This window comes from Microplitis demolitor, chromosome 2 (genome assembly GCF_026212275.2).
Source record: "Microplitis demolitor isolate Queensland-Clemson2020A chromosome 2, iyMicDemo2.1a, whole genome shotgun sequence".
NCBI lineage: Eukaryota > Metazoa > Arthropoda > Insecta > Hymenoptera > Braconidae > Microplitis > Microplitis demolitor.
The window spans coordinates 5,505,688-5,511,687 of NC_068546.1; positions in this window are offsets into that span (position 1 = coordinate 5,505,688).

Below are 6,000 nucleotides of genomic sequence, written 5' to 3' on the forward strand. Positions count from 1 at the left end.
AAAATGCAAATTATTTTTTTGTGATCGATGTTTGAATCATTTCAAATATGATTATTCATATGAAAATCACAAACTTGAATGTTTTAAGATGAACAAAGTCCATATGACATTTCCAAAAGATCAAATTTTAAAATTCAAAAACTATCGATACAAAGACACAGTACCGTTTGTTGTATATGCGGACTTGGAATGTACACTAGAAAAAACCCAAGGAGATGATGAAACTCAGAAGCATGTTCCACACAGTGTAGCATTCTATCAACATTGCAGTTATGACAATAAATTATCTAAATTTGAATTAAATCGTTCAAAATTTTGTATTAATTGGTTTATTTTAAAGTTAGAAAAATTAGCTATCGAGTATGAAGGATATTTAGAAATCCCATACCAATAAAACCACTCACCAAACAGCAGCAAGAGACACATGATCAGGCAACTGTTTGTCATATTTGCGAAAAAATAATTACAACAAATACAGATAAGTGTTATGATCATTGTCATTTCACCGGTAATTATCGCGGCCCAGCTCATATATCTTGTAATGTCAATTATCCCAAGTCACATGTTATTCCCATAGTATTTCACAATTTATCCGGTTATGATTCACATTTTTTAATTAAAAGTCTAGCTACATTAATTAAAGGTGATGTAACTTTACTGCCAATTAATAAAGAAAAATATATATCTTTCACAAAATCAATTGAAAATACTTCAGTGACATTACGATTTATAGACACATTCAGATTTATGGCATCAAGCCTTGAAAAATTAGCTTCATATCTTGGTGATGATGAAAAACTTATAACGAAACTTCATTATCCTGATCCCGATCAATTTAAATTAGTTACGCGCAAAGGCATATTTCCATATGAATATATTTCAAGTATTGACAAACTTAATGACAAACAATTGCCTGATCAAGTATCATTCTTCTCAAAGCTAACAAATGAAAGTGTCTCTGATGAGGATTATTTTTTTGCTCAGCTAGTCTGGAATAAATTTAACATCAAAACACTGGGAGAATACTCAGATTTATATCTTAAAACTGATGTACTTCTTCTTGCAGATGTCTTTGAAAATTTTAGACGTAGCTGCTTTGAAACTTATAATCTTGATCCATTACACTACTATACTGCTCCCGGTCTGTCTAATGATGCAATGTTAAAATACACTGGTGTGGAACTTCAGCATCTTACTGATCCTGAAATGGTACTTTTTATCGAGAAAGGTATCAGAGGTGGGGTATCTCGGTGTACAAACCGATATGCTGCTGCAAACAATCGGTACATGGGTGAAGACTTTGATCCAAGCAAAGCTGAATCATATTTAATGTACTATGATGTAAATAACTTGTATGCTGCAGCAATGAGTATGTCACTGCCGACGGGTTCATTTGAGTGGGTGAAAAATGTTGATGATGATGTAAATAAATTTTTTAATGATAATGACAGTGTAGGATATATATTAGAAGTAGACTTAGAGTATCCTGAGGAGTTACATGAACTCCATAAAGATTTACCGCTGTGCCCAGAACACTTTGTACCGCCAGGATCCAAACACTCGAAATTATCAACTACTCTATACGATAAAAAAAATTATATAATACATTACAAAAATTTAAAACAATGTCTAGAGTTAGGATTAAAATTAACAAAAATACACAGAGTACTACAGTTTAAACAATCACCTTGGCTCAAAAGTTATATTGATAAAAACACTGACTGTAGAAAATTAGCAAAAAATGAGTTTGAAAAAAATTTTTACAAACTGATGAACAACGCTGTATTTGGTAAGACTATGGAAAATGTTAGAAAGCACAAAGATGTACAATTAAAAACTGAATGGGATGGTAGATATGGAGTCAAAGAAATGATATGTAAGCCAAATTTCCATAGTCTTACCATGTTTGATAAAGATATGGTAATTATTGAGATGAGAAAAGTTAAAGTCTGTTTCAATAAACCTATCTATGTGGGCTTTTGTATTTTAGATTTGTCAAAAACATTTATTTACGATTTTCATTATAATTATGTAAAAAAGAACTTTAAAAACGATGAGTCGAAATTAATGTACACAGACACAGACAGTCTCATCTATCATTTTACTGTACCAGATATCTATAAAATCATCAAACGTGATATCTCAAAGTTCGACACCTCTGACTACCCCGTTGATAATGTTTATAATATGCCATTAGCTAATAAAAAAGTCCTGGGTCTAATGAAGGATGAAAATAATGGTGAAATCATGACTGAATTCACTGGACTCAGGGCGAAATTATATGCATTTAAAACATATAAAAACAAAAAAGCTAAAAAACGTGCAAAAGGAGTCAAGGGTCCTACTTTGAGGACAATCACGTTTGATGATTTTATGCAATGTCTTGAAAATCATGTGACTCTAACAAAAAAACAATATCTAATAAATACGAAGAAACATAATGTTAAAACAATTGCGCAAAATAAAATTGCATTGAGTTGGGCTGATGATAAGCGCCAGCTCATTGATGGTAGCCACGACACCCTACCATGGGGCTATAAAAATAAGAAAATTATTGTAGATGATGATGATGAGATAATAATTAAAAAAAGAAAACTTATGTAAATAGTTGTAAATATATATATATATATATATACATATAAGCGAAATACCACTGACTCATCATCAGATCTCCGAAACTATTTGACCGATTCATTTAAAATTTGGCATAGGTACTCCTTTTTCACTGTAGATGAGAGATAAGAAGGGATTTTGCGCAATTCCTAGCCAAAATGGATTTTTCGATAACCATCACGTATGCTACCCCCTCCCCCCAACGTTGCCATAGTAACCGTTGCCATGGTTACTGTTACTATGGTTATCAAGGTGGTTACCATGGTAACCGTTGTTATAATAACTGTCAAAATGAATAAATTGTAATAACAAATTCAGTTGTCAATTAAATTCAGAGGAATCATTAGAATAAAAGTAGAAAGATATTAAATACTAATATTCTATACTACTTCTCCTGACTAAAAATTTTAAAAATTTACTTCATTTATCGATTAGAAAATATACATTTTGTATTTAATATAAGAAATAAAGATTAAAATTAATAGTGTGCCCAGCGAAGCGGGCGGGTGGCTGCTAGTATATATATATATATATATATATATATATATATATATATATATATATATATATATATATATATATATATATATACTGCTAGTATATATATATATGCTGCTAGTATATATATATATATATATATATATATATATATATATATATATATATATATATATATACTAGCAGCCACCCGCCCGTTTCGCTGGGCACACTATTAATTTTAATCTTTATTGCTTATATTAAATACATAATGTATATTTTCTTATCGATAAATGAAGTGAATTTTTAAAATTTTTAGTCAGGAGAAATAGTACCAGTCAATGCATTTGTCATTCACAGATTTTCGCATCACCCATGAGGTACTGTGTATCGGAATGCGTCCCCGTTATTTAACGTTGCGGGATCCCCAGGATGTAAATTGATAAAATCAGAATTAGTAAAGTAATAAAAAATTTTTTGGTAAATTTAAATAAACACTTACCAACTGGAAACTTTAGAAAAAATGATAAAAAAATTTTCACGAAGACTTACTTGAATTAAAAACAATGAATAAAATATAATTGACATATACTCAATTGAAGTAACCATAATAAAGAATGGATATCTTAATTATTTAAATTAGCGTCGAATACGTATAAATACCAAAATTTTTTTAATTATTAAAATTTTTCTTTGTAAATATCGTGACAGCGATTTATTTTCGACATTTATTCATTTATTCTCTCAAGCATATCATGATATAATTCATTTATCTAAAGCCAACTTCAATATCATTATAGTTATAATTCATTTTCGATTACTAATAATTATTAGTAATCACAAATGAATTATTTACAATAAATTGCGTCAAATACCATTTTATGATTATTGATAATCTAAGATTCATTAACTTATAGGAAGTGTGTTTGAAATAAATAAAATTGAATAATTATTATTATTTGATATACTCTTTCCGATCTCTAATAGTTTTATTATCGTTTTATGTTCAAGTCTTCAATTCAAAGTTAATCGCGTACTTCACACAACATTTTTAACATCCCGCTGAAAAATCGGGAAGTTATTGTTTTCACCCCGATTTTTGAAAATCGAGTTTTCATCAGATGTCGACGTTTTGAGGTCCTAGGAAGCTATTCTGACTATTTTCAGAATGATGTCCGAGTGTGTGTGTGTGTGTGTGTGTGTGTGTGTGTGTGTGTGTGTGTGTGTGTGTGTGTGTGTGTGGCCGTATGTAAGCCTCTTATAACTTTTGAACGGCTCGACCGATTTGATCTCGGTTGGTGCCATCCGAAAGGGCTCGACCAAACTTAGATTTTAAATACAATTTATACCGATTCGAACCGGTATATTTTGAGAAATCTCAAAAATACTACACAAAAAAAAAATTTTTTAAATGTGGTTTTTATAGAATTACTTTTAAACGACTACTGATCAATTCCAAAAACTAATCAGCTCTCAACATCAAGAAACCACGTCGATGGCCGCTAGCCCGGTCACAATCGATTCATTCATTCATGAGTTATCGTTGTCGAAAAAAAAAAACAGAAAAAAATGTTTTTTCTGAATTATATCGAAATTCATACTTCGATCGATTAAAACTCAAAGACTCTTTATGAGGCCTAAAAAACTGCGTCGAATGCCACCAATCGCGTAAAAATCGGTTAATTCATTCAAAAGTATTTTGGTTTTAGAATTTAAGAAATAATGTTATATTAAACTTTTACCAGATTTTTGAGCTCGGAGTAAGTACAATTTTGAGCGCTTAAATATGAAATTAACGGGAAGTTGCAGGGATGACCTTTAAGGCCAACCGTTTTTATATTTTTTTTTTTTATAATATTACTTTTTTAAAACATTTTAGAATCTTACAATTATGGGTTAATTTTGACCTATAACTTTCAGAAAAAAAATGATTAACTAACCAATAGTTTAGACTGAATCGACCTAGTAGAAAATTTGAAAACAAAATATATTTGCCTAACATTATATAAAATAATACTGTAGATGATTTATAGAATATTAGTATTTAATATCTTTCTACCTTTATTCTAATGATTCCTCTGAATTTAATTGACAACTGAATTTGTTATTACAATTTATTCATTTTGACAGTTATTATAACAACGGTTACCATGGTAACCACCTTGATAACCATAGTAACAGTAACCATGGCAACGGTTACTATGGCAACGTTGGGGGGAGGGGGTAGCATACGTGATGGTTATCGAAAAATCCATTTTGGCTAGGAATTGCGCAAAATCCCTTCTTATCTCTCATCTACAGTGAAAAAGGAGTACCTATGCCAAATTTTAAATGAATCGGTCAAATAGTTTCGGAGATCTGATGATGAGTCAGTGGTATTTCGCTTATATGTATATATATATATATATATATATTTACAACTATTTACATAAGTTTTCTTTTTTTAATTATTATCTCATCATCATCATCTACAATAATTTTCTTATTTTTATAGCCCCATGGTAGGGTGTCGTGGCTACCATCAATGAGCTGGCGCTTATCATCAGCCCAACTCAATGCAATTTTATTTTGCGCAATTGTTTTAACATTATGTTTCTTCGTATTTATTAGATATTGTTTTTTTGTTAGAGTCACATGATTTTCAAGACATTGCATAAAATCATCAAACGTGATTGTCCTCAAAGTAGGACCCTTGACTCCTTTTGCACGTTTTTTAGCTTTTTTGTTTTTATATGTTTTAAATGCATATAATTTCGCCCTGAGTCCAGTGAATTCAGTCATGATTTCACCATTATTTTCATCCTTCATTAGACCCAGGACTTTTTTATTAGCTAATGGCATATTATAAACATTATCAACGGGGTAGTCAGAGGTGTCGAACTTTGAGATATCACGTTTGATGATTTTATA